General features: G+C 37.0%; 1 protein-coding gene across 6 annotated transcripts in view; it reads left to right on the forward strand.

Annotated features, from left to right (window-relative positions):
• Positions 1-11781, forward strand: part of LOC139971903 (disheveled-associated activator of morphogenesis 1-like) — an 81463-nt gene that overhangs the window by 16314 nt on the left and 53368 nt on the right. Inside the window, exon 1 of one of the 6 annotated variants that reach the window (XM_071978738.1) lies at positions 6556-6648. The exons of 4 other annotated variants lie outside the window; for them this stretch is intronic. The gene's annotated coding sequence lies outside the window, so the exon portion shown is untranslated. Of the gene's footprint in view, positions 1-6555; positions 6649-8510; positions 8529-11781 lie in introns of those variants that run through there. One more of the 6 variants, XM_071978740.1, reaches the window with a different exon arrangement.

An 11781-nucleotide genomic window follows, 5' to 3' on the forward strand; every position in this document is an offset into this window, starting at 1 on the left:
TGCTAGCACAGCAGTGTAAACAATACAATACCATGCAGGTATTACCGTACTAGCACAGCAGTGTAAACACTACAATACCATGTAAGTTCTACCCTGCTAGCACAGCAGTGTAAACACTACAATACCATGCAAGTATTACCCTGCTAGCCCAGCAGTGTAAACACTACAATACCATGTAAGTTCTACCCTGCTAGCACAGCAGTGTAAACACTACAATACCATGCAGGTATTACCGTACTAGCACAGCAGTGTAAACACTACAATACCATGTAAGTTCTACCCTGCTAGCACAGCAGTGTAAACAATACAATACCATGCAGGTATTACCGTACTAGCACAGCAATGTAAACACTACAATAATAATAATAATAATAATAATAATAAATGAGACTTATATAGCGCCAAATCAGTAAACAAAAGTTACTGCTCAAAGCGCTTTACAAAGAAAGTAAATTAATTTACAAAAGAACAAGTGAAAAAATGGGTCTTCAGTAGACTTTTGAAAGTAGAAAGTTTATAGCATGTTCGAATGTGATCTGGTAACTTGTTCCAGAGATAAGACCCAGAGTATTGGAAGCTTCTGTAACCATAGTTCTTCAATCGTGGTTTTGGAACAGTTAAAAACAGTTTGTTGGAGGAACGAAGTGTGCGAGTTGGAGTATATGGCAAGAGAAGTTGTGACAGGTACACAGGCCGTTCAAGATGATGAGCACAGAAGGTGAGAAGAAGTATTTTATACTGGATTCTGTAGCTGATAGGTAGCCAATGAAGTTCCTTCAGAAGTGGGGTGGTGCGGCACTTTCTTCCTTTCCTTTTCACAATACGGGCAGCGGTGTTTGGATCTTTTGGAGTTTCTTGATGGTCGAATCAGGAAGGCCAAATAAAAGTGAATTAAGAAAATCAAGCTTTGATGTCACAAACGCATGGACCAGCATCTCGCAAGTCTTATTATCGAGGTAATTCCTCATCAAACTGATTTTCCTAAGTTGCCAATTTGCAGAACGACAGAGATTAGTAACGTGATTTTCAAGTGACATGGTCTGGTCAAAATATGCACCAAGGTTTCTAACAGTTGAGGAGATATTAATAGAGTCTTTACCAACAGTAAGTGGTGGAAAATTAGGTGTAACTTCAGAGAAACGTGATCGAAAAACAATAAACTCTGTTTTATCACAGTTTAGTTTCAACTGATTAGTTGTAAGCCAAGTGTTAACAGCACTTATACAGGTTTCCATTTTATGAAAAGCATTTGGCACATCATCCTTATCGAAAGCAAGAAGTAATTGAGTATCATCCGCATAATGATGGAAATGAACACCATGGTGCCGTATAATATCACTCAACTCCGCAAGATATAAAGAAAAAAGAACAGGTCCAAGTACAGAGCCCTGTGGAACACCAGTAACTAATGGACGAGGAGACGAGAGAACATCTTCAATTTTCACCTGTTGATAACGCTCAGTAATATAAGAATTGAACCAGGATAGTACAGTACCACCCAACCGATACTTTGACTGCAGTCTTTCTAACAAAATGGAATGATTAACTGTATCAAAAGCTGATGATAAGTCTAAAAGAACTAAAAGGACAAAGCAGTCTTCATCAAGCTTGGATGTAATAAAATTATGAACTGCATTTGAGGGCAGTTTCCGTACTGTGACCAGACTTAAAAGCTGACTGGTATGGTTCGAGAAGATTCTCCTGTGTAAGATAATCCATTAAGCGAGATAATACCATGTAAGTTCTACCCTGCTAGCACAGCAGTGTAAACAATACAATACCATGCAGGTATTACCGTACTAGCACAGCAATGTAAACACTACAATACCATGTAAGTTCTACCCTGCTAGCACAGCAGTGTAAACAATACAATACCATGCAGGTATTACCGTACTAGCACAGCAATGTAAACACTACAATACCATGTAAGTTCTACCCTGCTAAACACTACAATACCATGCAAGTATTACCATACTAGCACAGCAGTGTAAACACTACAATACCATGCAAGTATTACTGTACTAGCACAGCAGTGTAAACACTACAAAACCATGTAAGTATAATCCTACTAAGCTGGGATGGCTAATTTACAAAAACCTGTAGGTCATTTTGCAAACACATGATACAACCCAGAAAAGCTATCCATTAAAAATGAGTTATATTGCCAAACTTGCTAGTGTTCATCATTACATTTGGGTTGAAAGTTGATAGGATGTTCCAATTAATCATAGTGTTGAAGGGACCATATATGTTACAAGTCACTTCAGTATCAAGACTATAGAGGGACTTTGCACATGGCCAGGATATCGAACCTGTCTTTAAACTATCTTGCACTGAGCTGCTAAACCCTACAACTTGGAAATAACCTCTAGACAATGAAGTAAGGAAGGAGTCTGGACCAGGAACTATGAATTTTATCTTTCATCTTTCATTTGTAGTTGAGCAGTTGATAACTAGTCCCCAGTGTCTTGTAGGAAACCAAGTCATTCTGTTCTTTTTCTGGGCTTTTCAACACCACTGCTTTGTTACACACAAAAGACTTGTTGTCACAACCAGTCAGTCAGTAGTCACAAATTATGGAACACTGGTATACCATTTAATAACTATCAAGCAAAGGTTGACCTAAACACTGACATTGGCAGTGTGTGTGTCACCCCCAGAGACCAGGAGAAAAAATACCAAAAAGGACAGCAGTATTGTACAGTAGTACTCTTGTTATGGAGGCCATAAATAAACCCCCCCCTTCCCCCCGCCCAAGTGCTGGATAAGCCATTGGTGTAGTAATTTGTAGTAAGAATGGTTCTGTTGAGTTGTTAAAGCAGCTTATTGATGTGATATTGATCGGTTTGTTATCAAATATATTTGATATTAAAAAAACTAGTGTTTGCACGGGTTATCCGGGTACCCGGGTACCCGCCCGGCTTAATACTACCCGGTTCCTAATTTATTACCCGAATCCTACGCAAAGTGTGATTTAAAAAAAATTGCAAATCTACGGTTAGGCAGATTTCCCATTGACTTAGTGTGGTGTTAGGCTAACATATGTGATCGAAGATAACAGCAAAAACAAAGGTACCCGCCCGACGTGATACTACCCGGTTTCTAATTTATTACCCGAGTCCTACGCAAAGTATGATTTAAAAAAAAAAAATTGCAAATCTACGGTTAGGCAGATTTCCAATTGACTTAGTGTGGTGTTATGCAGCCATGTGGTCGAACGTAACAGCAATAATGAATGTGTTCCATGGATATCTTATAACTGCGTCACAATTTCAATCAATAAACAGATGGTTAGGCTTAGCTGGATTTCTCATGCATTGACTTAGTGTGGTGTTAGGCTACCATGTGGAAGAAATTATTATTTATTCATTCGTTTATTTCATAGAAGGAAAGGCTGACAAGGAATTTTACGACATGTTTATGGATTGTAGACGGGATAACTAAAATATAATAATCGCAAATGGCTTTTTACTAATCGAGTATTCCAAATGCGATCAAATTGCGCGAATCGCGTAATCTCGCGGCTAATGCGAACCCTGGGCCTGCATAACAGATAGTAGTAGTAACAACTGTAAAGGGATATTTTATGGTCTGATCCAATAGACGTGGAGAGCAAGCATAAGCAGTGGCGGCAGTGCGATGTTAACAACATTACTACTAATTATATTAATTATATTAAGTAATTAACAAGTTTATGACAGAAAAAAAGCAAATAGAAATTATTGAGGAAGGTTTTATACCTTACCTTAAACATACGTTTTTGAACATGAAAACATTGTCAGTAGAGAATATAATTCATTTATTATAGCATTTAATATGTAATTTCTTGAAAATCGTGATACACGAGGGTAAACAATTTTTTCCCGGGTACCCGGATACCCGATGGGTAACGGCTCTCGGGTACCCGGTTCCCGATTTTTGGACCCGTGTAAACACTAAAAAAAACCCTTTAACTTTGTAGATCATTAGATTGACTTGCTGCATTACATTTTGAATAAAGAAGAAGCCAAAGTTATTTATCTTGAAAGATGTGCTTGCTTCATGATTAATACCGTACATTGACAAATGTGTCTTGGCGGCACTTGTGTACTAGGTACAAGTTATGTCAACTTAGTTTAGAGGTCTAGTGTCAAATTCATTTATTACTCCCCGGTTGCCGTTTCTTTGTTGAAATAAAATCCAGGGTCTTGTACTGCAAATTTGGAGGCATAAAAATATTGTTACTTTAAAACCCCAAATTCCCATGCAGGATAAATGAGGCAATCCAAATGTGTGCCACTGATGTAAAATAAAACATTAACATTTTGTAGGACACATAGTTTTTAATTGGACGGAATGGTTAATAATGAGTCTGCATTAAGTCACATGATAGGACGAAGTGATTTTAACAGGAAATGTGTAATTAGGTCATCAGGTAGTCGCTGGTACTCTAACATAGGTACTTTTAGATTGGTACTCTGAAATAAGTTCTCTTATAGGGTACATGATACATCTAATTATTTCCCAATATTACTTGACTGGGGCAGATGGCAAATCAACACGAAATGCATCTTTAAGGAGTAAACCTGTTCCAATACTTATGGTGCAATGTCCTCAAAGTTGAAATTGAGATTTTGTAGTGAGTGAACATGATAAGCTTTTTCTATTTTTCTTAGGGTTAATATGTACATGTTTTACTTTAAATTTTCAGAGCGATTTTTGGAAAAGTATCCAACCAGCAGAATCATTCTATTCGTTCTCCTTTACACACATAGACGTGTATGCATTTATTCAGAATGAGGATTGACCTTTCCAGTGGCATATTGTACAAAGTAACACTGAATATAAAAAGCTGCTCTTGGCATCTCTCCATAAACCTACTTACTGTATTAAATGGCTTACACAATGTCGTAGTCTGACAGTTAAATGGGTCTGCCTCTTGTGCAAGAAGTAGATTGAGTGTATTACTGCAGATTGGAAATCCTGGCTCTCATCTAACAATCAGGATCTCTGATTATAATTCACAGATCTCCCTAAAAGAGTATCATAGGAAAGCTGCTTTACTGATTTAAATTCTTTAGAAATTTGCAGTGAATCATTGTGCATATATTTAATTTTTTTTTATAAGCACCCTCATCTCAGAGGTATTTCTGTGGTATATATATATGAAAGGAGTAGCCCTGTGACTGCTTGTGTAGTCATATCTAAAGCCCTATAGATCCCTGTGGTTGGACTAAGCTCCTTTGCACAGTTGGGTGAGCACAAGAGGCTCTCCCCATTTATACTGAAGATTGGTGAATTGGTAAGATATACTGCCTTTCTGTGTCATACATATATGGTTAAGTGGCTACTGTTCTGTTACCCTTACGAGATATCTGTGCCTTGCACACCAGTGTATCAAGTTACTTGAGTCATAATCATTTGGATTAAGTTTTACCACTGCGAACGGAAGTTTGGCGAAGACATTCATTTATTGCAAATTGCCTGTCCTCTTCAAATTGGCCAAAATTGGGATCAATAACAAACTTGCATTATTGGTTAAAGAGTGTATCAGTGTGACTCACAGGTTTTCAGAAATAGAGAACAAAGCAACTAATAGTTTAATCTTTATCCTGATTAGTGTAGAGGAGAAGGAGTTGGATAGAGTAACATAACTTTATGGTCAATTGAGACAGATTACACCATTTAATAGAACCAGGAAATAATTACACCAGTATATCATTGCAAAGTGCCAATCAAATTTGTTCATATGTTTCAAAAGTTATGCATACAACTACATGTACATAATCTTTTATAAATTGAACGAACAAAAAAATGCAAAAGGTCATGAAAGGTCATTTTATTGATCTAAAGATGCTTGAAAGTTAAAGTCACTACATCAGCCACTGTTTGATTTATTAATCAAGTACAATTATCATTGATTACCCTTGCATACATACCTACGTCTCTTACATTAAGTCTAGTCTAGAGTGTGCAATCTCCATGGAGTATGGACCATGACACTGGTCTGAGAATGGGAGACTGAGAGGGTGGGTTGAGGATCAATGTTTAATGATATTGAAATGCCACCTGTGACATGTGCGTGAATGTCATTGCTGTGTGAATGGGGGAGGGGGGGGGGGACTAGTATGGTCTTCTAGCCAATCTGGTGTCAGGTACCCTATTACATTGATGTGAAGGTATATGACATGGTACAGATTTTCTCTGGCATAAATTTCCTCCATATTTGGATGCATTGCTGCGGTACACGGTGCAAACCCCCACATACTTTTCACAGGTGGCTGTTCCATATTGTACAAGTCATAAATCCGGTCTAAATGTTTGATGTATGTAAAGTGCAGTTCTGGCAAAATTGTGTTATTAACTTCTGTACAGAAAGGTTGTGCAGTATTCTATGGCTGTTTACATGAATGTTTTATGGGCAAAATATTGTCTTTTTATTTACTTTACCAAATTCTGGGCATGTCACATTCCTTGATCCAGGATAGGTCTAGGTCAAGTAGATAGGGACTATTTACTGTATTAGCATCGTCTATTTTTGGAAGAACTTTGTAAACTTGGTGCAAACAGAATCAGTACCTCTATGAGAATTGTTGATGAGGGAGGGGTTGGCTGCTGGTCAGAGTACATATACTGTGCATACATAGTATATATGGTTTCCCTTGACAAGTAAGTTGACATGTTTTCAGCTATTTATTTGTACTGGAGCAAACTATTTCTGTGGTGCTGGAGAGGTAAGTGTTGGCTGTCTAGATTGAAATTGTTGAAGGCTCCATGGTATGCTAGGAAACTTGGATAGAATAATTTTCAAGAAACAAACTGCAATGTGAAGCATGTCCGAAGAATTGTATATACTTCAATTAAATATATTAAACATGCAAATTGTTTTGTGGAAATCTTGAAATAGACGTAAATTTATATGAAAGTGCTGAATCGGAAAATTGCTTTCTACACGGTCAGTGAATTTACAGTAGCTAATCAAGCTGACCTTGCTGACAGTAATATGTTTAAATATGTGCAAATTTAACAATATTATATATGTTACATTCTGATATGAAAATATTGTGATATATGATAATATTGTGATATATGATAATATTGTGATATATGATAATATTGTGATATATGATAATATTGTGATATATGATAATATTGTGATATGATAATTGTATCAGTAATGGGTTCTGTGTACAGTATCTTTGTTTTGCCATCAGTGCTGTTTTCATCCAAAACACAGTTCTTTACAAGCTGACCACACCATTCAAAGCCAAGTGATTTTATTTGCTCAGCCTCTTTCTTGAATTCTGATTGAGGCTGATCATCTGCGTTGACTGTTATTCAGCAGCTAAACCAGCTGCTGCGTTCTTGCTGTAACACTGTATATGTACAGTATAGTATATAGGTACACCAGGTATTCATTCTTTTGAAACATTTCACAAGGCAAACTACATAGTCACGTTTCACTTCTGTTGTGCTCAGATTTAAAGTACTTACTGTGTAGAGTAGGTGGATTTACCATAATCCTTGAAAGGGTTATAAATGAAGAGATCTGCTTCACTGGCCTTCAAGTTAAACACAAAACCTTCCTCTTCTATTGAGAGGAATTTGGTAGGCATTTGTATGGTATGTAAACTGTCCTGCATATATATTGTATTAAGGAGGACGTTGGTCACATATGGTTTAGACTTGTTGACTTCAAGTGGCTGGTAGAGTAGATGCATACTTTCAATGTATTAACGTCGTCACCAGCCAGCAAATTTAACAAAACTTAGCGAAAAACAACAGGTGTTTGAATAGTTAAAATGTTTGACACCCCCCCTTCCCCAATGTTAACAAAGTGAGACTGAGACCCACTCGTTTTGAATGTACAATACGAATGGACATATTGGTATATATACAGTTTTCTTTCCTGTGTTTTTCTATTAATTCCACACTAATCTCCATTACATGCTCTAATCTTGAGCATTAATTGTGCAGCTACTGTACAGTAACATTAAATTACACTACAATGATCCACTAATGGATCTACCAAAGTTAAAGTTAAGACAACTCGCTTCCAAAAGAGCTGGGTCAAGTTTCTTCGTTCCCCTAGGAGTGGAAGTTGGAACCAATTGTAGCTGAACTGTGTAGACCTGTATATTTGACTAGTAGGTGCCAGTTGAATAGGTGGGCTGCCTCTTTTGTTTGTCCGTTTATGTCTTAATTGTTTTGGAATACCTTTTCTGTTGGCTTTGTGGGATGCTTCAGTCGTCATTGTTTCCTTGATTGACCGCTGGGAGGAAGTCGGTTGAGCCTACCGACTGAATAATCCTAGACGTTTGTAGTGAACGATTGTCATGGCGATGTCTCAGAGGTTTACCTCAAACGTGTTATGTTAGATTTATCGAAATATATACCATGCCTCATTAATTTGGTTTTGCAGTTCGAAAACAAATTAACGGCTCTAGTTCACTCTCCCGTTTGTGTCGTTATTGGTAAAACTGGCCGATCGATGCTCACTTCTGTTGTTTAATTCACCAACTGTTTTTTTGCTTAACTTACAAAATCAGGTAAGTCAGTGTTCTTATCTCATAGAGATATCTATATCTTTGTAGAATGAGACTGCAATAATTAAGTAGAGCTCAGGGAAGATTTTATAAGATATTTTACACAGCTGTCAATAGAACTACCGTTTCTGAGGTCATACAGAGCACCCTCTTTAGTGGTTCTGCCTTTTGATGACATTGTTCATTCCATCTGCTAATAAGTACTGGAAACAGGTGGCTGAAATGTATCCTCTCTAAGTTTGCCATATTTTGGACATGTAGTGTGCAGAGCCTGCAGAGGGAGACTACGTACATGACCTGGGCAATTTAATACCAGCATCTTTCATGTTTGCCCTCTATTAGTATGGGATTTCTATTAACCGCATCTTGAATTTGAAACAGATTCAAGGAATGGTGTAAACTGGTATATATAGTTGATATTGTGCGATGTACAATAGTTCAGTATAACCAATTATTATACCCAGCAAAATCTTGTAACAATTAGTTGACAATCTTCCATTAAACCTCTCTCCACCAGAATTAATGGTCTTTCACTTCGAAGTAGCCCATAACCTGTGGATTTCATTTTGTATCACCCAACATGGTGAATAGGTCCACAAGAAATCTTTGCTGTCAACTTAGGCTAGGCCTACGGTACAGTATGTATGTACTGAATATTCGGTGAAACTATTTGTTTGGCACAATATTTAAAAAGTATATTAGCTCTTCTATAATGCAACAAGTAGTCATGCTGAATTAATTATGCATAAAGGATGGGTGGATCATTGCTGTGTTGTAAACCGGCCTAAGCTTACCATATATTTCTTCTAATTAAGATAAAAAAATACTTGTGTTATCTTTATATGGTAATGAGTTTGGTAATGAGTTTGTACTGTAGTGACAAATCAGGTGCTTTCATTCCTCAAATACATATATCCATACGAATGTCCTTCACAGCTGTTTCAATTTTAATTGATTTACAGTAGTTTAATCTCAAATATCTGCCAAGTACTATACAGTAGTATACTTATAGTTTTCACTCAATGTATGAAGCTGCTCTGAGAGCTCAATGTGGTTTAAGATGCTTTACTGATCATACAGAAGTCAAAAGACAATTGGATTAAAATATCCTTCAGGCCCTCTTACTTTCTCACACATTCTCTTACACAGGCTCTTTAGAGCCTGATATAAGCAATTTGCTAACAGTTTTTTTGTAAAATATCCTGATTCAACTCCTCTGTATTGCTAAACTCTCTAACACATATATACGCAATGCTGTTTAACTATCTTCAGTTAGTCTGTGAATTGTGAAAGACCTCAATGGTTAATGTCTTTAATATAATCCCCGGCGTCTTACAGTCTCTTCCACGTTGTCAGAGGATGCGTGAGTCACTATAGCTATCTACTACAGCAGCAGTTTTCCATGAATATTACATTACTTATCAAGAGGCCATCAGCTCAGCAGCCTCTAGTGCTGAAGAGCATCTTGCAGAAATTTGCCCAAAGAGGCTGAGCTTTTTCATGTCATTTACACGTGGCTTGAAGTCTTTATTGTGAAATGCCTGTTTGGATGTGTGTTCAATATATGCAAGGAGAATAGAAACAAGGGTAGAAGGGATGGGTTGAATTATATGTGACATGATTAGTTGTGTAATGTATGTAATTTGTATTCACAACAAAGTATATTTAAAAATAATCATTTCCCCGCCTAGAATTGCTAAAATTGCAAATTGTGCTTTAAATTATACTTATGATTACAACACATAGATCGGTATAATACTGTACATGTATATGTAGGCTATTGCACAATACTGACAATATAACTACCAATTATGCAACATGTCAAATTGATAATATATATCTTGTTTCCTCATTAATTGCAAATATCACCAATAGGTATAGATATATGTTTGTAGACAACCCATTTCCATTATACACAATTTTCAGTTTTCCACGTTTACAATATATTTCTCCAATTTCCCAAAGTCAATGCAAGTACCATTGACTGCTCAGGGAATGCAGGAAATATATTAGCCAATTGATTCTCTCCACTGTTTCTATTTCCTCACACAATGTTTATTGTGTTTATTGGAGTGTAAACCCTCAAATACTTCCTCTCCCCATGTAGCTCATCATATATTGGTCTGTGGTGTATCACTTTCCTGTTGTTGTTGTGTTATGTCATACTTTGTCGGTATTGACAATAATCAGTGTATGCCAGTTTACATCATCAACTACTGTAACTTGTCAACATGACTGACCACAAGGTGAATAGTTTAACAAAATATTATGATGATGATGTTGGAGCCAGTCAGAAGTGGCATTTGGAGAATCTGACCACAGGAACTTCACTTTGGTCCAGTGAGGAATCTGCACTGTAAATATGGTTGTTTATATGGTCAACTAGTTACATTTTGAACTTGGAAAGATCATCTAACTTTGCCAAACATTGTACAGAATGGTTTAGGTTAGGAGGGGTCAAATGGGAGAAGGGATTAGGTCAGGAGGGGTCAAATGGGAGGAGGGTTTAGGTTAGGAGGGGTCAAATGGGAGAGGGGTATCATAATAGTGGCTAAGGAATTGAGGGGTTGAAATTGTTGATGGGGTATGAGACGTTTGTCAGAACAGGGTATAAGCTGAAACAGTTGAGGCATTGTTAACAGGACTATACATTAGGGGATAATTTCTGAAGGTGGGGGGGGGGGGGAGGAAGGGCTAGAGGATGTGGCAGGGGAGAGCAGGGCTGTAAATTACATGTATGCTGTTAACACAAGCTTGGAAGATCTGCCTGATTATAGTGTCATCTTAATAGAGAGCGCTGTTCTTATTGGATGTTCCACTATGTGTGGTTTTATGTTTTATTCTAAATTTTTTAAACTGTTGATTTGTGATAGATAATTAGTCAAATATAATAGTGGTACCTTATCTTAACTCCAAATATACAGTTTGAATTGGCAATGTGTAATGTAAGTCCCATTCCTTTCCCATGTTAGGTGATATTTTTCGGTGTGTGTTTTATAAGGAAGACCTACCACAGGTGTGCCATTGAGTTATATCTCTTTCAAGAAAAGAAAAAAGAAAAAAACAATTGGAGTCCTCCACTAAAGGTTGAATAATTATCAAGCTCAGTGGACTAAACACAAATTTAATTTCTATTAGGAACCTTTTCTTGCAATTGTCATTCTTACCAAGCAAAAGAAATTGTAATGGCCTTACTTTAATCAGACATTCTTTGCTCGAGCAAACTTAATCCCATCAAGAATTTTAGCAATGTTGT

This window comes from Apostichopus japonicus, chromosome 8 (assembly GCF_037975245.1).
Source record: "Apostichopus japonicus isolate 1M-3 chromosome 8, ASM3797524v1, whole genome shotgun sequence".
Lineage (NCBI taxonomy): Eukaryota > Metazoa > Echinodermata > Holothuroidea > Aspidochirotida > Stichopodidae > Apostichopus > Apostichopus japonicus.